The 21138-nt window shown below is 44.3% G+C and overlaps 1 protein-coding gene across 11 annotated transcripts in view; it reads left to right on the top strand.

Moving 5' to 3' along the window:
• The first annotated feature begins 657 nt into the window (after window positions 1-657).
• MBNL2 (muscleblind like splicing regulator 2) overlaps window positions 658-21138 on the top strand; it is a 154232-nt gene continuing 133751 nt past the window's right edge. For all 11 annotated transcript variants that reach the window (XM_088458914.1, XM_088458906.1, XM_088458893.1 and 8 more), the window contains exon 1: window positions 658-813. The gene's annotated coding sequence lies outside the window, so the exon portion shown is untranslated. The remainder of the gene's footprint in view (window positions 814-21138) is intronic.

The raw sequence follows: 21138 nt of genomic DNA, 5'->3' as shown, positions 1-21138 counted from the left end.
ATTATGTCCTTTGTTTTGTTTAAGTCATCTTGATGAAAGGTGCCTTTCACTGCCCTAAAGTGGTGACTCACCAAGCCACTTATGGTAGTTATATCATATGCTCATTTCTTTTCGCTTGTTTTCATGATTGCACTTACTCCTATGCCCACTGGACAGCAACTGACTCATTATGTTTTTCTCAGTGTGTGTGTGTGTATATATAATATATATATATATATATATATATATATATATATATATATCGAATTTCACTAAAACTGTATAAATATATACACTAGTACTGCAGTTACTGCTATCCGTCCCGTTATACGTTAAAAGCATACAACAGTTGCTCGTGTTGTGTTATACTAACACTAAAGGATCTGAGACTGATTATTAAAAAAAAAAAAAAAAATGAATGTTTTATATATGTTATTATTATGTCCAACTATAATCCAGTGACTGGCGCAGCTCCCTCAGTACTAAGAACGACTTTGTGTGCTCTGTATTTGTGGTGCGCACTCAGTTGTGAGTGTTTATGCTCAGCACTGTGTGTGTGTGACCGTGCGCAGCAGTGTTGCACATTGTGTACTGTTATGTACAGCAGGGCAGGCTGCCTGTGTGTGTAGTAGAGATTAGTGTAGTTGACAAGTTTCCTCGCCCCTCCCTCTACAGATCTCCACCCCGACGCCTGGCGGCTCACTCTGACACACAGCAACACAAGCACAGCAGCAGATCCGCCTTCTCCTGCACTCTCAGCGCATCCATAGGCTGCACGCATCGGCTTCTCCTTGTCCCCTCACCGCTGTCACCTAGCAAAACATCTGCCATAAGGTAAGACCGGTGTTATCTCTAGGCCTCGGCCTCAGCTGCTGCTCAGTGTGCGGGGTGATGATCCCCGGGCGGCGGCGTGCTGATCCGGGCCTGGCTGCTGCTGTGTGACTGTAGCTCTGTAGCAGGGATTTCCATGTGTCAGCCGCTCCCTGTCCCAGCGCTGCGCCGGCTGGCTTGAGTGTCACTTCTTCCTCAGCCAGGGCGCTGGGGGAGGGGAGCGCTGTCCCTGCAGACAGCAGACATTGGTATGCTCGGGTGTTTCTCCAGCTATAGAGGCGGGTAACGCTGCCAGATGAGGAGAACAGCTTCGGGGCTAGGTGATTTTATATATATATATATATATATATATATATATATATATATATATATATATATATGCTAGGGAATTAGATTATATATAGTATGACTTACAAGGGCGAAGGAAAATTGCACGTTATCCAGTTACCAATAGTGCAACATATGGTGCAGCCCAGGACACACAGCTCTTTGCATGGATATGTGCACTATAAATGAAATGTGCTATCACCTGGACTGTGGTACATGAATGATTAGATACATGACAGACTATATAGGCGAAGGATATTGAAAATAAAGCCATATATCTGTCAGACAGATGTTCCTGTCAGCCTGTAGCACGTTTCTGTCACATCAGCAAGTGTCTATCCCCATTGCTTATCCGACACGTTGCTGGCTTTGAGGTAGCCATACCCAGTACTGATAGATGTGATTAGCCATACCCATAACCCAAAGCTGCTGGCTGTGAGATAGCCATACCCAGTGCTGCTGCCTGACTGTAAGGTAGCCAAGTGCTGCTGGCTGTGAGGTAGCCATAATTCATAGTGCTGCCTGGCTGTGAGGTAGCCATGCCTATTTGCTGCCTGGCTGTGAGGTAGCCATGCCCATTTGCTGCCTGGCTGTGAGGTAGCCATGCCCATTTGCTGCCTGGCTGTGAGGTAGCTGTGCCCGGCACTGCCTTGCTGTGATGTAGCCGTGCCCTGTATTGCTTTGCTGTGAGGTAGCCGTGCCCTGTATTGCCTTGCCGTGAGGTAGCCGTATACAAAGCTGTTGCCTGAATTTCTACATTTTGTATTTCTGTCATATTCATGACTCACTTTCTTTAACATTTTTTGATGTTCCTGCATAAAATGATAACTGGCAGAGAAGGTTGCATGTCCGTACACGCGTGCATGTGTACATGAATATTCCAGCAATTTTAACTCTGTGTGTTACATGTCTAAGGCAAAAAATGATGGAGTGAAGACTTGTACCATTGTAGTAGTATATGTGTATGGGGTGAACCTGATTTTATTGGATATTTTATATGGACATTGGGAAAACATGACATGATTAGTAAAATGTTGTCTTGTCATTAAAACATTATTGTTTCTATAAATTAATTGGCGATTCATAGTGCATTTAAGAAAATTTCCTTACATGGCATGTGACATTAATGCATTGCAACTGTAGCACAGATGGTTCAAAGTCAGATCTGCTGAGAACGCATTTCCCTATTCTTGCACCAGCCTCTGCCAAATGATATGTAGACAAATGCCACAGTGCACCATGCTGTCCATTAAGATGTACATGATCAATTACCTATTGGATGGATGGTACTGTTTGTGTGTGTGTGTGTGTGTGTGTGTGTGTGTATGTATGTATAGAGAGAGAGATCCTAGATGCAGAGCCACATGCAGTGGCTAAACTACGCACTGTGGCCCTGATTCAGAGCCGGACGCTCTGACAGAGCGCTCACTCTGAATCAGGGCGTATTTTTTTTTTTTATTATGAAGCGGCCTCCTGGCCGCTCGCATTGCTGTGGGTTGCCACCCACAGCTAATGCGAGCGGCCAGGATGATGGTTGCAATGGTCAAGGCCATCGGGCTTGCGACGAGAACCTTGTGGTAGGGTCTCGTGGCCACAAGCCCCAGAGAGCTTTCGGCTCAAACAGAGCCGAAAGCTCTCGTCAGTGGGGCCGCCCCCAAAGGTAGGCGTTCTCATGGGAGTGCCTCCGTCTGGGCAGCCCCCCCCCGGCCCCCCACCAAAGGGGACGTGCTGTCACTCAACATCGACAGCACGCCCCCTTTGGTGCGAGACCCGGAGCGACGGATTGGCTGTCGCTATCCGGGTCTCGCACATGCGCACGATGGAGCCGGCTCCGTCGTGCGCATGTGCTCTGGGCCACCATCGACCCGGTTTGCGAGCGCTCAGCGCTCCCAACCGGGTCTGAATCAGGCCCAGTGTTTAGCCACTGCATGTGGCACTGCATCTAGGATCTCTATCAATTTGATGTGTGAGCACCCACTCGGGACCAGGGGTATTTTGGATATCGGAATATTCACACACCATAATTAAATATCTTGGGGATGGGACCCAAATCTAGACACAGAATGCATTTATATACACCTTATACACACAGCCTGAAGATAATTTTAAACTTTTATTTTTAAAATTTTTGTGCCTTAAACATAGTTTGTGTACATTGAACCATCAAAAGCAAAGGTTTCACTATCTCAGTCATGCTAAAAAAAATTCGTATTTCGGAATATTTGAATTCGGGAGACTAACCCCTGTATACGTATGTGTATATAGCATTTCCGCTACGCTGTTTTAGCGGGGCGCCCGCTCAAACAGCCTGCAGGTGCTGTCCACACACTCTGGTCGCAGTGTCACGCGGGTGGGGAAAATTGCATTGTAGCGTTCACTGACGACGAATGGATGTCGGGCATTTGCGCCCATCATCCATGCACACAGCAGCGCTTGGGGGCCGCCCGGAATGTCCGTAAGTGCCGGGCACGTCCCCAAAAGTGATGAAACTGGGATGCGTCTTAAATGCACGCCCCCTTTTCCGGCGCATGCGCCAAAGTGCCCTTTCTCTAGGTCCGACGCCAGACACACTGTGTGTATATGTCTGTGTGTGTGTCTATATAATATATACATATATATATATATATATATATATATATATATATATAAATTTTATAGACACACACTGATGTACCCGGTTTCTCCTGGGTAGATCTTAGATATTTTAATTGCCTAATTTCCTTCGTACCATCTTAACTTAAATGCTTAGCTTATTTGATGCCTCTGCTGTAAGGAGCGAGCTAGTAGGATTAATCGGCGCATATTTCCTTGCCGTATCCTGAAGTTGCTCCCACCTTTTAGTGTGGGTGTATCTGGTACAACGATTGGCAGAAGCCTTCTTGGAGACAGGAAGAAGTGATGCCTGTGAGAGGTGTGAGGCAGAGTCGGGCTGGAAGAGGGGTGGTGTGCTACATATTTTTTGAATTGGAACAGGCGGGCTCCATCTCCTGTAATGGAGACAATGGTGAGAGGCACCATCTCCCCTTCAGGATTCAAAAACTCACTTGTCATGTTTGAAAAAATAAAAAATGCAGATACAAAGCAAGTGACGTATCCAAATGTAAAAAACCTAGTCCTTAGCAGTGGCGACTACAGAGGTGAGGCTGCAGCACAGTCCAATATTCAAATAAGGGAGCCACACCAACTGTCACCCCCAACTGCTGCCAAAAAACATTGGCAGTTGGTGTGGCTCCCTTATTTGAATATTGGACTGTGCTTCGGCCTCACCTCTGAAGCCGCCACTCAACCCAGACAATGAGCTTACAGTCCCATAGCACTTGGGACATGTTGCATTGTGACCTAATCACCTCAGTTGATAGGAAACATTTTACTACATTTCACCCCCTTAAGGTGTTGAATTTAGAATAATCCCGGTTTAGTGGGTGTCTACGTCCATGGAAGAAATATAGTACCTGAATTTCATATTTCTAGGTCAAGGGGTTTGGGCTGGGCGTTGATGAGTCAGTCAGGCAGGGCATTGCACAAGGGGAGGAAACATTTTAGCCCTTTTCACCCCCTTAGGAGTCGAATTCTGAAAAATATACACAAGAAAAGAAATTGCAGATGCACTATGCTATCATTACTGTTCAAATGTAAATGTATTTTGTAATTAAATATAATTTTAGAGGTAGTTAGCATATCAGTGGCCAATGATACGGGCCTGCCCACCAGCGTCCAGTTCACCCCCTTTCCCTGTGTTTGTTGTTTTAAAGTCTCAGCATGATGGCACCTTTCATTGCTATTTGGGTTAGTGACCTGCTCGGCGAGGTGACCTGGACGCTGACACCTTTTAATACGTAGCCATTAGCTTCGGCATAAACCCCTACTCGTTTTGTCGTGAGCTTGCTCTGTCCTCTCCACGCATTTATTAGAGTATATATCTGTCCCTCCTTTGGGGAGGGTCTCCATTATTCAGTGTGGAGTATGTGTTATATCCATCCCAATACTAGGCTGCAGGGTCTGGTCTCTCCCCTAAGCCAGTTCTTTTAGATTAAGAGTTCTTCTCCACCTCCCATGAGAGCACATGAAGAATTCTAGTTTTACTCTGTTTTCATTATGTGCGTCATATACTGTGGTACCTTGATATGACCACCAATGTCTCCAATAACAACTCTCCTAGTTTTTAACAGGGCGAGGCTTTAACTGACGCTACTCCAGTCTACAGTCCAGGTTGTAAGACGTACGGTCTCAGTCGAGCTACGGAATCTATTGGTACTCTACCTGCATGAGAATATTGGCAATTTTGAACAAAGGTCAGTTAAGTCCACAAAGAGACCAGGGGGTCACTGGTCGCTCGCAGGTAAGGGCTTGCTCCACTTTTTATTAAGCAGGTACTCTTGTCTCAAATCCCTTTAGAAGAGTAACAGGCTCTCTGTGCACGCTCTTGACCTAACACCTTCAACGTTATACTGGCAGACATCTGTCCCAGTAGGGTACCTCCTTCCTATCAGTTTAGCTCTAAACCCTGGAAGTTTTGAGCTATATTCAATTCTTCCTTTTATATATAAGCCTAACCCGAACGAAGGAAGTAATGCAGCTTCGCACTGACCTAATATGCATAACCTATTACTTTGTCGGAGATCTCTGGTTTGACAATCCCTTAGTGCGCTTATATCTCCCTGGGAGTTATATCCGCATTGCCGTCCAAGGTACATAGGTGTTCATAGTTTTCACTTACCGTTTCTCTTCTTGCCAGAGTAACACACCTTGGCTAATATGCTCTGGATGTTTAATGGTTGTTCTGGACAATCCCTTTCAGGGTCGATGGTCGCTTCTAGAGTCGTTGATCCAGATCGATGGGCTGGAACTCTGTGAAATCTTCATGCGCTTCTGGAAGCTACCTCCTTTTTCGAAGGTGGCCTGTTCGAATCCTGTCAGAAGAGAGGGCCTGATTCAGACCCGCTCGCAAGTGCTGAGTGCTCGCAAGTGGCTCGATGGTGGCCCAGTGCGCATGCGCACGACGTATAGCGACGGGCAAACCATCGCTCCGGGTCTCGTACCAAAGGGGGCGTGCTGTTGATGTTGAGTGACAGCACGCCCCCATGGGAACGCCTACCGTCTTGGGCCGGCCCCACTGACATCACAAGTGATTTCAGTGGGAGTGCTTTCGGCTCTGTTTGAGCCGAAAATACTCCAGGGCTTGCGGCAACAAGACCCTACCACAAGGGTCTCGTCGCAAGCCCGATGGTCTTGACCATCGCGAACATATTCCTGGCCGCTCGCTATAGCTGTGGGTGGTCACCCACAGCTATACGAGTGGCCAGGAGGCCACTCTAAAAATCCAGAAGGACGACCCTGATTCAGAGCGAGCGCTCTGTCAGAGCGTCCGGCTCTGAATCAGGGCCAGAGCCCCATGTTTGGGCAATCTTGAGGGTGTTGTTCCAGGATTGGAAAGCTGGGAGGCAGACTTCTCAGTCGTCAGCACCTTCACCCTGAAGAATGGGACCTTCAGCAAGTGGGGTTTACCAACTGCTGGTCAGTAGGGGGGGCAGGCCAGACATACATCTCATGGCCCCTGGCACAGTTTTCTAGTGCCTCGGTACTGCTCCAGGTCTCCCGAATACAGAGGCAGTAGGCATTCTGACAGTGTTGGAGGTACGGTCTCGTGTACCTCTTCGCTCTTTTTCCCCTTCTTCTGCTAGTCCTCAAACGGGTCTAGCAAGAAATGGACACTGTTTCCTTGTATCCGACCTGGCCATTGGGCTTGGTTCTCAATTCTCCAACCATTCTCGTCAGCGATCTGGCTACTTCCGTTTCGCCTGGTCCTCCTGCTTCTAGGTCAGTTCGTATTCCCTGACTTATAGCGTCGGTATTTCATGGAGTGGCTGTTGAAGCCGCTATTTAGATGTGGCGGGGCTCCGGACTCTGTAGTTTCCACTATGTTCAGGGTCTCAAGCCGTTTTTTTTTCTTCTGCTCATTATCATCGCATTTGGTGTACTTATGTGATCTGGTGTGAAGAGTGGGGATTTCCGGTTATAATACATCTCCGAGAGAGAGAGAAAATAAAAAATTGTCTGGACTGCTTTGGACAGCCCCCTAATAACTAATTAAACTACTGAAAGTTTCCAATTAGCTAACCACTGTTTCCATCGTCCCGTCTCCTTTCCTTCTTCCCCGGGACCTGGATGCTGGATTACGCCTCTGTTCTCTCAAGCGTTCAAGTCTCGGCATTGTCGATATTCAGCGCTCAGATTCAATCTTCTGTAGAGGTTTCGTCTATGACAGCCTCTGTTGTCCCGCCTACACCTTACCCTAATTTAGCTGTTTCTCCAGTTTTCTCTGTTCGTGACTTGGAGGACGTGGAATTGAAACTCAGTTTTTGGATGCTCCTTTTATGGGCCTTTGGCATCAGACAGGCAGTTTCAGGAGTTGGGAGCTCTCCTTCTTGTCTGCTTCCTTATCTAATTTTCCTGTTGTCCATACGGAACTCTGTTCAAAACCTTCCTTCTTCTTCTACTTAGGTGGTTTCGGTTTATCACATCAACCAACCATTGTGGTTCCACTGTCGTATAGCCCTCAGCCTTCCCTCAGTGTTTTTGTGCAGGTTCTTCGATGTAGGTGGCCCTATTGCAGCATTGCGCAAGTGAGATGTCCTTTAGGGTGCTGCTAACCGTGCTTGGCTGGCTTTTATGCAGCTGTTAACACATGGATCCATTTGGCCATCCGTCAGGTGTAGGTTGCTAGTGCCCGGCTTCGCCGTTTCTTTCTATCTGAGCATTCCACTTGTGTGGTGGGTTCTTCTTAGGCTGCCTGTGTAGCACCTCAACAACTTTGTTCTTCCGTGAATGCTCGTGGTCCACGATTCGCACTTTGGTTCGTGGTGACCTTTGCAGTCTCTGAATCTGTCGCAGGGTTTTGCAGGTTACTCAGAGCTCTCCCATCCGGGGGAGGAAAACTTTTAAGACTTCCCAGTGTCTTGTTCTCCAGTGTCCCCTGGTGGATGAAGGAGAAAATAAGATTTTGGTACTTACAGGAAAATACCTTTCTCCGATTCCACAGGGGACACTGGACACCCTCCCAGCACTGCTTTACCTGCCATTGTGTTTGTTTTTTTTTTTTGTTTGTTTTTTATACATGTTGCATACATTGTTGTTTTGTATGTTTCTATTCGGCTTTGACCGTCCTTGTTGTTTCAATTCCCTCTCAGTTATGTCTTCTACTTCTGTTCCGTCTCCTCGGGCTCCAGTTCTCTAACTGGGGCTTCTGGGGGATAGACGGGGAGGAGTCTCTCACACTTAAAGATTTAAAGTGCCAGCTCCTCTCGTCCACTCGTCTATACCCCAGTGTCTAGTTCTCCAGTGTCCCCTGTGGAATCAGAGAAAGGGATTTTACTGGTAAGTACCAAAATCCTAGTTTTACTTTTCCTCTTTGTAAAAACTGAAAAAGAAACTGAACTGAATTCCAAAATAAAAAAAAATAAATGTTCACACTGAAAATCTGCATAAATCTAAGTGTACACTTATTTGATAAACGTGAAAATGTTGGGAATCTCTGCAATACCGAATATGGAAAAGTATTGATACTATCAAAACGTATTTGTAAAGGTTCAGAGCAAACTAATCAAGTTAATAGAAACATACTATGTTAAAAATGTAGTTTTAGTTGTGTTTTAAACAAAAATCGTATCCATTTTGATATAATCTTTAAACAAAAAAACCCCAAATGTTTGATCATGCATATATATATACTGTCATAAAACTAACAGACTTAAGTTTTTTATTTTTTGGACAGCCTTTGCTTTCAGTAGTTTGTAAGTAATGCCCCGGTGCTTCTGAGGTCACAGTCTGAATTCCTGCAAAAGAATGTCAGGCCACTTTTGTGAGTGTGCTTCCTAGTTCTGTAGAATGGGATAGCTACATTTCAAAAAGGCTGAAAACTACTGTACAAGCATTTATTGCACCGGACCACCCAGTATCCGTGTCTAATTATTGCAATATCATCAGTTTTCACTTCCTTTATTGGGACACTAGCAATGTGCACAGCTTATACTACATGCAATTATATGTGTTTATATAGAGATAATTGTTCTGTGTGATCACTTATGTATGTGCATGTGTTTGGCTACACTGTCATCAATGTCTTTTAATAGAGGCCTCAGCACTAGAACGTCACATTGTATCCAGTATCCTGTCATCATACCAATATCTGTATGTGCTGTAAATACATTGGTCAGTTTGTTTGTCTGTCCGGTTATGCAATCAGACATCCCTGCACGATTGGGATGAAACCAACGTGAGATGGTCCAGTTGGATCCTGGCCAGGGTTGAGGAGGGTTAGGGTCCTGTTGTTGGTGTACGCTGGGCAGAACATTGACCTGGGGAGCCTGTTCTGGGCCTTCCTCGGTAAAGAGGTGAAGCAGGAACCATTATAGCGGCACGATAAGTGCCGCTATAATACATCTCCGAGAGAGAGAGAAAATAAAAAATTGTCTGGACTGCTTTGGACAGCCCCCTAATAACTAATTAAACTACTGAAAGTTTCCAATTAGCTAACCCTGCTTTTGCTGCCTGCACACACTACACCACTCCCAACCCTGCTCCCCCTCCCTGGACACTCTACACTACTTCTAACCCTGCTCCCGCTGCCCGCACATTCTCTACATTACTCCTAACCCTGCTACTGCTGCCCACACACACTACACTACCCCTAACACTGCTCCCGCTCCCTGGACACACTACACTACTCCTAACCCTGCTGCCCGCACACTACACTACCCCTAGCTCTTCTCCCACTGCCTGCACACACTATACTACTGCTAACCCTGCTCCCCGCACACTCTACACTACAATACACTGTCGCTAACTGTGCTCCCCCTCCCTGGACACACTACCCTACCCCTAACCCTGCTTCTGCTCCCTGCACACACTACACTATACTACTCCTAACTCTTCTCCCGTTGCCTGCACACACTACACTACTCCTAAGCCTGCTTCTGCTGCTCGCACACTCTACATTACACTACCCCTAACCCTCCGCCTGCTGCCCACGCACACACTGCACTACTTCTAACCCTGCTCCCGCTGCCCGCACACTCTACACTACATCACCCTTAACCCTGCTCGCTTCCCATGCACATTACGCTACACTACCCCTAACCCTGCTTCTGGTCCCCGGGCACACTACACTACCCCTAACTCTTCTCCCGCTGCCCGCGCACAGCCTTGGAAAGACGTCCACAGTGACAAAAAAAACAAAAATCAAATCCCGCAAGACTTTGCCTGCAAAAACCCTGCAACCAATTTTTTAAAATTGGACACTGCGGGTATTGGGAGTGTGCATACCTGCGGTAATCTAAAATTGGTCACAAGGTCCATATCATTCTTTGTGGGCAAAACCTTGCGGCCATTTGGATATGCCCCTATGGAGTCTATTTACTAAGCAGTGTTAGGAGACAGAGTGAAAAGTGATGAGGTGCCAGCCAATCAGCTCCCAACTGTCATTTTTAAACACAACCTGTGAGATGACAGTTGGGAGCTGATTGGCTGGCACCTTATCACTTTCTTATCACTTTTCACTCTGTCTTATAACACTGCTTAGTAAATAGACCCCTAAGTGTTTTCAGTGTAGTGTGATAACTTTGTCTCCATCATATAGCATGTACCCCTTTTTATAATAACTTTTGTGTATGAAATGCCGGCGGTCAGAATACCGACAGGGTTAACGTACCGACACTTGTTGGTTGGTATGCTAACCGACACTTGTTGGTCCGTATGCTAACCCTCCACCTCTCCCTACCCTAACCCTCCCTCTTTGGTGGCTAAAGCTGCCCATCCACTAGGGGATTAAACCTAGCGATGGAGCGATAACGACGGTCGTTATCGCTCCATCACTTGGTAATCGCCCGCAAATCGGGCAGTAAAAGGTTAAAAATGACCAGCGATGCACGCGCCCGCTGGCCGTTTTTAACATCAATCATCGCCCGAACATGACGGTCAACCTGACGACCGCCGTCAGGTTGCCATGTTTGGAGATGATTGATCTGCATACACTGAACATTCCCCGCGGGAGATGACGGCATCGTAATCGTGCTGTTGTCCCCCGCATCGTTAAGTGGATGGGCAGCATTAGCCTACACCCCCCCCCCCAGTGCCTTAACCTAACCCTCCCCCTGGTGCCTAACCCCTAAACCTATCCCTCTCCCCAACCCCGCTACTTAGCGTCGGCATCCCATTCTTTGCAAATATTTATTCAGCTACGTTATAGATTTAATATTACGAAAGGGTTCACTGCAGATAATTTGGAAAATACAATTATATTCAAAATGTTATTTATATTTTAGATATAATCTACCTTTTAATTTATGTGTATTCTTAATATAAATGTAAAATTGGCACATGAAAACGTGCTTAAGGTCTGCGCCTGACAATTCCTAACAGTGTGTAGTAGATGGGTTAATGAATGTAGAACCAGGTAAATAAGACCAGCCAATGTATTAGTATGAAAATCCCCGGATGCTCAAGGGATAAAAACTCTATGCATGTGCTTTTAATTACTCTGAATATTCATTTACTGTTAGGAATTGTCAGGCGCAGACCTTATGCACATGTTTTCATGTGCCAATTTTACATTTACGTATTAGAAGAATAAGGGGTTTTGCAGCCGACCTCTTTAGATTAAATTTATTATTATTATCGTTTATTTATATGTCGCCACAAGTGTTCCGCAGCGTCTTACAAAGTCCATAAACAAATAGATTGATTTACAGTGACTTACAGTACAGTACAATACAATACATTACAGGACATGGATAATATACATTGCTACATTCACGACCATAACACCCAGATAAGTAACAATGCAAAGCAACCAAGTGTTAGGTGCCCTGGTAGAGAGTAAGAAGTAGATGAAGGTAGAGTAAGGAGAAGCACAAGAGGGTAGAGGGCCCTGCTCATAGGAGCTTACATTCTAAATCCCCCTATACTCTGTCTTTTGCATGTATTCTTAATTTGTTTTGTTCCTTGTCTGTTTTATAATCACTGGATAACTTCATCCTCTGAATGCCACTATCATTACGTTACACTAATTTTTATGGAAAAGACTGCATTTACTAAATAAGGCTATTTTTTAGCATTGGAGAATAAACTAATAACTCGGACCTATTCCCAGTTATGTGTTTAAAACATTGTTGGCATTTAAACAAATATGAAAAATATTTGGCTGTCTTAAACATATCCATCTGAAGGTGGCTGTAATATAAACTTTACACAATTTATTCGCATTCGGAAAAAAAATAGTCATATTGTAAGCAAAAATGCTTAATATGGTTTAAACATATCCTGCCATTTCTGAGATAAAGTCCTTTTAAATAATAATAATAAAAAAAGAATAGTTGCCCACCACTGCACCCTTGCCTAGGAAAGAGCATGAAAGATATCCCTGTGCTATATGCAAATGCTGGATGTGGGCTGTGTATGCTTGCTTCCAGATCACTTCCTCTGCGGGGGAAGGGGCCACTCATTGGCAACAAATTTGCACATCTCCACAGCTTATATTCTGAATTTGCTTATAACGCAGAAAGGACAGTAGGGGACGGTTGTTTACAAGGTACAGCTCCCCCTGCCAGAAGCCTCAAGGGCTACCTCATGAAGACCTTTATTTTCTCAAGGGTTTATTCCCTGGGGTGAGCGGGAGAACCAACCATAAGCCCCAATATCTTTATTCCAGCTTGTTATTGGTCCTCCCACTCACAGCTCACCGCCTCCACTGCCATTTAATATTTGTTTAAATGGTCTGCTAATTCTATACATTGACGTGGATGCTATCATGTTTCCTGGGACTCTGGGTAGAGGGAGAAGCATCTTAATATTTTACTACCTAGGTGGTAGTGCTGCTTTAAATATTTTAGTGCATCATATTCTGTTAGCATTTTTCTTCCTGTTTTTTTTTTTTTTTTTTTTTAGTCCCGTGTCTCTGCCGAAATTGTTCAGTGTAGTGAACTCTGCTAACTCCCCATTACATCCGGTTGGGTGATAATTATGGTTCCGCTAACTCAGCATGTTGCTTCGGCAAGTTAGGTAGAAGCTACAGTCAGGGAAGGATTACAAATCCTCCTTTTTATCCTTCTTATAGTAAAAACAAAATGTTTTTCACCAAAGTAATCAGGCCAGATACCAAAGAGCCTTAAAAAAAAATCTGAGATTCTTTATTGCCATCTTTAGGGATAAACAAAACTGCAAGGTTTAGCAGCTGGGTAAAAGTATCACCAATTAATACTGTAGCTACAGTTTCTAACTTGCTTCTTAGGATTTGGCCCGTATTATAGTTTAGGATGCATGTGCACCAATATTTATTTTTTAGAGTACATGAAGCTTCTTATCTTCTTTAATAACCATTCAAAGAATGCATCTTTATAGCATCTCACCAAAAGTTAACAATTCACCTATATATAGGGCTCAATTCAATTCAACGTGAATTGAAAAGCACTGGGAAGGAACTCCCGGAGCTATTCAATTCAGAGTGCTGTTAAGCCCTGACTGAAGGATTTCTTCTCGTACAGTACCCCTCCTGGTGTGTGACCAAAAATCCGACAGAACTGCTGGCGTGATGCAGTTTTCCGCTCTTAGCGTAGCGAAAACAGACTCGGGCCAGGTACTTAAGTCGAAGAATGCTGGTTCTCGCGACTAAGCACCATGTTTAAGGCACGAGAACGGGCATTCTCCGACGTAACTGCGCGCTGAATTGAATAGTTTTGTGAGCTCCTTCACGGCATTATTCAATTCGCATTGAATTGAGCCCATAGTGTTTTCATGCAATTCTTGATCCCAATGTGAGTAATATTAGGCAAATCCTCACCGTTAAATAATGTTTCAGGGGTGCTACCTACAATTCAGATTGGTCAAAACAGAACAAAAAAGAGAGATGGTGCAATGCGAGTCATTCTTTGTAGCTACTAGGATAGCCTATGTTACTGAGACTGAACAAATTCATACCCTTCATTAGCATAACATAAATGTTGTTCTATTACAATGTAAATAAAAAGTGCCATAGGGAACATTTGTGTCATATAATTAACAAAATATGTAGGTGAAAAGAGATTATCAGTGAATGTTCAAATGAGGAATTTGCTTTGCCCACTCCTATTTATTACTTCAAATAGTGAGTTGAAGCATATGCCTAGATTATGGCCCTCATTCAGAGGCGCTCGCAAGAAGCGAGCGCTTGTTCTGAATGAGGGCAGCCGCTTGTATTTTATAGTGCGGCCTCCTGGTCGCTAGCTAAGCTGTAGGTTACCACCCACAGCTTAGCCACCGACCAGGGTGATGGTCGCAATGGCCAAGATTGGGTCTCTCCCTAAGGTTGGGTCTCTGCAACCGCAAGCCCCAGGGAGCTTCCTGCTCTGATCGAGCAGGAAGCTCCCCACTGACATCACTGCTGATGTCAGTGCGGCCGCCCACAAAACGGCAGGCGTTCCTTAAGGAACGCCTCCGTTTGTGAAACCACCCCCCCGCCTACAAAACGGGCTGAGCTGTCGAACCAACATCGACAGCCGGCCCTTTTGTAGTGAGCTCCGGAGCAAGAGAGTGTCTCTCTTGCTCCGGGGCTTGCACACGCGCAATGCGGCAGCTGCGCGTGTGCAGGACTAAAACATCGACCCGGTTGCGAGCGCACAGCGCTTGCGACCGGGTCTGAATGAGGTCCTATATCCTTAGTGTTCATTCTAGCACTATGCATCTTTCAATGTGAGATGCTGTGTGTGTGAGATGATTGGGATAATTAAATATCTTCATCTATGATATCTATCACTGAAACATGTTTTTTATTGAGCACATCCTAAAAATAAAGAGTACAGTTGTCAATAATGATGATACAATAAACAGACTATTCATATAGTACAGGAGAAAAGAGGAAAAAAAAAGCATACAGTACAGCAATATTCAATCATGTTGCAAACAACATAAACTGCACTCTCAATGCATATAGACAGAAGACAAAACCTTCATTTGTTTGTTCAACAATAATAAAGAGAGGTTTTTGTTTTTTATTTTCTGAATATGGAAAAAATAGAGAGTGAAATAAAAAATAAACTAGTAATAAACAAAAAGGAAATAGGGAAGAGAAGGAAGTTAGAGGAGGGGGAGGTGGGGGGAATAATACAGTCCTCCAAGGGAGCGGCTACCATCCTACACATAGAACATAAAATCAATAATACTTGAATAGGTTCATCTTCCAACAATATTCTGGTTTCACACCAACTCGTGTGTTGAAAGCAAGTTTTAATTTGCAATTGTGTGGCAGTTGGTAGTGTCTGCATAGCTTTCCCATAATTCAAAAAAAATTGGAACCCTAGGCTCCTTTATGAAGCGAGGCCTCTAGCCAATCCATCTTAAATAAGAAAAACCGCTTTTCCTGAAAAAGGGATAAACCAGGAGGGTTGGATCAATCCATTGCTGGAGTATTGCTTTTTGTAGCAGTAGCGGAGATAATAAGCCTAACATTCAGAAAATTAGCACCGCCCTTTGATCTCGTCTTCTGTGGAATAACCATGCTGATTTTCGTTTCTTTATTGTTCCAAATAAAGGAACAAAAGGATTTAAGAATAGTAGCCTCATCTAATTTAGTAAGTATAATCCGTAACACTTGAAGAGCATATAAGAGATATATAATCAATTCAATAAGGTCTGCTTTACCAAAGAACGAGAGAGGAAGGTGGCAACAAGACATTGAGAAGGTACAAGTCATGCATTTTACAGGGTAAATAAAGACCCATATATTTGATGCAACGTTTACCCTAATGTAAACACATGCCACGTGCCCAGGAGGGTTTTATTTGCAGAGCCCATGGAAAGAGTAGCTGATTTATCAATATTGATAACAAAAGCAGACATTTTAACAGAAATGCATTTTCTTCTAGGATGGGCAATAAACTTACGTCTGGATTTCCTTAGTATAAAACTAAATAATCAGCAAATGCTGTCGGTTTGACTTCCAACCGTCCTATCTGAATGCCCTTAAAATGTTGCCAATTGTGAAGTGTACAAATAAGGGGGTCTAGGGCAAGGTTAAAAAGCAACGGGGAGAACGGGCATCCCTGTATGGTGTTTCTGAATATAAGTAAAGGATTTCTTTGTAAATCCTAAATTAATGAGGTAACTGGGGAATTATAAATAAACTTCACACAATATAGGAAAGCAGTTCCAAAATTTCGAAACGTTAAGATCTTATGGCTCCATTTATATAAAATCTTATCGGCCTTTTCGGCATCCAGGCTAAATATAATATACTTTGAGTTCCTTTGGCCCAACACTGTTCTAAGGGTTCTATTTATTACAATTCACATTTGAAATGTAAATTGTAGTGTGATATTTTCGCCTAAATTTGCATTGTGAATTTAGGCAATATCACAAGGATTTAGTAAAAATCCCCTGCAGGGACAGAGCTTGCGATAAAGTTCTGTCCCTGCGAATCCCATTTGCAGCCTTATCACTATTTTTTGCAAAAAATACAGTGAGAAGGTGCCGTGCATGCGCCGACCGGCTCACCATACAACCCCCCTTCCCCCTGCACTTTCACTTACCACCGGGGATCGGTGCTCGGTGATGTCCTCCCTCAGGGTGCTCCGGTCAGCTGGTGTCCCATCCGGGAGAACAGCTGACTGGAGCCCTGGAACACATCACCGAGCACCAATCACCCTGGATGCAGGTATTTTTTTTTTTTTGCAGTGATCAACTTGCGGTCTGTTTAGACCACACAGCTGATCACTGGGGCCTGGCTCCCGACTTTGCTGTGCCTGATAGAGCAGAGCAGGAGTCGGGGAACCAGGGGAAACCCTGGATAACGCCAGGTGGCGTTATTATCACAGACCTTCCCCGGTATTTTTTCACAATTTATTTTTAGTAACTTTGGCCAGACCACATTTCCTATTACAATTATGGGAAATGCAATCTGCTTGCTAAAATGTGATAATTAGGCTATGGAGTAGAATTTTACGAATTCTACTCCAATTGCCCTTTAGTAAATTTATGTTAAACTAAAATAATGTGAAAAGGGTATGAAAACACCCTTTTTCACTTTATTTTAGTAAAAATAATGTTAATAAATAGAGCTCACATTCTCTTAACAACTACCTCGTCCGTTGGACTTTCATGCAGGTCCAACAGGAGACATAGTCAACTAGGGCCAAGCTGCTGCATGCAGTACGGTCCCCCGCTGTCGCGATGTCGCTCACGACATCGGCAATTGTGTATGCACTTGCCGATGCCGGGTCCCGTTGCACGACAGGTTGGCTGGGGTACACATCGTTAGATGTGTACCCAGCTTTAGGTATTGCTGTAGTTTACAGGCGAACAGAAAACTATAGGTGCCCATCCACTAGCCGATTACTCTGTACGATTGCACGATTACGACATCGTAATAGTGCAATCGCTCAGTAGTTGGCCGCAAATCGTGCATCCAAATGTCGGAAATGACCAGTGATGCGCGCTCCCGTTGGTTGTTTCCGACATCAATCATCGGCTGAACATGCAGGCCAATCTGCCGATAACGACAGATTGGCCATGTTCGGGGATGATTGATGTGCCTACACTGAACGATCAAAGTAAGGTCTGAATATTTATCAAATGAACAGATCCAATATTGACAATGGCAGAGAGGATAATAATGTACACTTAACATAGCACATATAATATCTGGCAATGCACCAATAACATTGGTATACTTAGGGCAATGCTAGCTACATATGGAGTACACTGATGATCACATGCTGGGTTCTGGCAGCTATAACAGTGAACCCAGCAATGGCTGCAAACAAACTGTAATTATAATATATACCAATGACAATGGATGAACACAGGTAGTATAATGATAAACGCCTCAGGGTCAAAGCTGGTCACAGACAACATATAACATTAAACACGTCTGTGTTGAAGGTACAGTATACTCTTGTTAGCATTAAAGATTTTATCAAGCGGTTTTATAATGTGATCTACTCCACTGGTTACGTCAAAGATGCATTCAGTATATGCACCTTGCTCACATTTTAAAACTCAATCACTGACATCTGGCATGTGTGTAGCTGATTACAGCAATCAGCAAAGCTACTAGCATAGATTGTTATCTGAACAGTTGGCTAAAAGTGTTTGTATTCTGTAATCACTATTCAGGGAAGTTTGCAAATGAGGACTGAATGGCTCTAGTCTAATATAGGGCATGTGCAGCCTATTTTAGTTGGACGCATTTGTATCCAACTAAGCTTTTGCCCCATAGTGCATGATTATGTACTGTAAATAGATGTCCCTCCCTCCCCCTTGAAAACCTTACAGTTATGAACTGTTTATTTGTGGTTATTTTATTGCTTACAAGATATAATTTATAGATCACTGAGGACATATATTGTTGTGCTCCTGGTTTATTTTGCAGATACTGTACGTATATATGAATAGACTGTGCATTAAGATGTAGGGGTAACTTTACTGAAGTGAGAGTTTTTAGAAGTGTAGATGTTGCACCTAGCAACCATTCAGATTCTAGATATTATCTTCTAGAAGCTGCTAGTTAAATGTTAAGTAATAATAATTTATTTATATAGCGCTTTTCTCCTAAAGGACTCAAAGTGCTTTACATTTACAGTACAAAATACACGGGACACTAGTGAAATGCTTGGGTGAATAGGTGAGTCTTGAGTCTATTTTTGAAGGATTCTAGAGTGGAGGCCTCTTGAACTGTGCGGGGAAGTGAGTGCCAAAAGGTTGGAGCCACAAAACTGAAAGCTCGATCCCCAGACGAATTCCGTGAGATTCTAGGTACTGGTAATAGTCCTTCATCAACAGATCGCAGTAATCAAGAGGGATGGTAAGGAATCAGAAGCTGCTTCAGGTACCCTGGGCCATGGTCATGTAGGGCTTTGCAAATTAGTAAGCCAATCTTGAAAACAATTCCCCATCTGACAGGCAGCCAGTGAAGGGAGTAGAGAATGGGTGTTATGTGGCTGGAACGTGGCTGGTCGGTTAATAACTTGGCAGCTGCGTTTTGTACCATCTGCAAGCGGTGCAATTCTTTTGCTGGGAGACCGAGGTAGAGGGCGTTGCAGTAGTCTAGGCGTGATGATATAAATGCATGTATGACTTTAGGCAGATCTTCTGAGGGAATGAAGTGCTTGATTCTGGCTATGTTCCTCAGATGAAAGAATGAGGATTTGATTGTGGCTGATTCCTGATGTTTAAGTGTCAAGCCACTATCCAGGACAACACCAAGATTCCGCACATGTTCAGTGTTTTGTAATTCTGATCCCCCAAGTGTAAGTCCTGTTGGTTGGCTATGCTGTAGCCCTGTCCTGTGACCTATCATAAGGACCTCTGTTTTATCAGGGTTCAGTCGCAGCCAACTGGCACTCATCCACTCCTGAAGCTCAGCTAGGCAGCCATTTAGGGTTGTTATTGGGTCCTTTGTACCTGGAGCAAAGGACAGGTACAGTTGTGTATCATCTGCATAGCAGTGGTACACCAGGCCATGACATCCGATTCACCCAATGGTAGCATGTATACTGCAAAAAGCATGGGAGATTGTATAGAACCCTGTGGGACACCGAATGGAAGTGGCACTGGTGATGAAAAGTTTACTCCAGAAGAAACGTTCTGTGACCTACCAGTGAGTAGAATCTGATTCTATGGTTGCTATGGGCAACATCTCCACTTCTGAAAACGTAATACTAAATATATCCCGTAGTGTTCACGCTAATCTCTTTTGGTAGGGCCCTGCCCATTTTGTAAAGGGTGGGATGCATCCTTCCTGTTTTGTAACTGCTGACACATTACCCAGGATAATCATTTACTTGTGACCCTAGAACAGTCTAATCATATATTTTTTAATGTGTCCAACACCTGTAAACTGTGCCGGATTAACAGAGTACGACCGGTACGTTTATCCTGGAGCTCCCCCCTCCCCCCCCCCCTCCACTGGGTCGTTCTGACAAACCACTTACCGAGAACGAGTGCCCAGTGGCACCTGTTCATCGGAGCGGCTCCTCCTGAGTCCCTTAAGTGTTACATCTGTCACAAAGAGCGGAGTCAGGAGTCACTCTGAGTCTGTATGCATTTAGGAGGCCCATCCGGATTCTGGAAAATCAGCAGGAGACCGCTACAAAATGTAAGTACTCAGGGGCTCTGTGTGGCATACTGGGCGGGCACTGGGACATATTAATATGGGGGGTTCTGTGTGAGATACCCGGGAGGCAATATGTGACGTACTTCAGCGGAATTGAGACATATTAATGTGGAAGTCTCTGCTTCATACTAAGTGGGCACTGGATAATAAAGAGGGCTTTTTGTGGAATACTTGGGGGAGAGGCAATGTGTAGCATACTGGGAGGCACTGGGACATAATATTAATATGGAGGGCTCTGTTTCATACTGATGGGGTACTGGAACATAATTATACTACGGGGGCAATTCATTTGTTTTTGCCGGTGGCTCTGACATATCGGCGCCTGAATGAGCAATTCAATTGTTGCTCCATTCATGCGTGATAGCCACTGACATCGGCATATCTGCTCGCACCATCCTGAGGGGGACGAGCAGAAATGTGCGGTAAGTCCATGGTTTGGGCGCCCAAACAGTTGTTTGGCCACTTTATCCAGGACTTTAGGCGTTTTAGCTATTTTGCATGGCTAAACCCTGTCTAATTGGGCATGACAAGCACTATGATTGGCACCCAAAACAATTGCTACATTGGGTGCCCATTAACTAGCATACCTTAAAAAAACCAAAAAATAATCGCACCCTATGTGGTATGCTGGAAGGTCACTGATGCATAAGATTAATATGGGGGTTCTTTGTGGCATACTGGAGTGGGCTGTTTCATATTGGGGACACAATGTGGCATTATGTTTATACATTGGCCACCGTGTGGTATTTCTTTTTTCTGGTAGAGACCCCTACAAATTAGATGCCCTGAGGCCTCCACAAACCTTACTCCGGCCCTGCCCTTAAAGAAAAAAAAAAAAAAGATTATCAGGTGTGATAAAGGGA

The sequence above is a fragment of the Taudactylus pleione genome, unplaced genomic scaffold, assembly GCF_031769625.1.
Source record: "Taudactylus pleione unplaced genomic scaffold, aTauple2 ptg000041l, whole genome shotgun sequence".
NCBI lineage: Eukaryota > Metazoa > Chordata > Amphibia > Anura > Myobatrachidae > Taudactylus > Taudactylus pleione.
The sequence above is the reverse complement of the archived record's forward strand: the minus strand, read 5'-3'. Positions and strand labels throughout refer to the sequence as shown.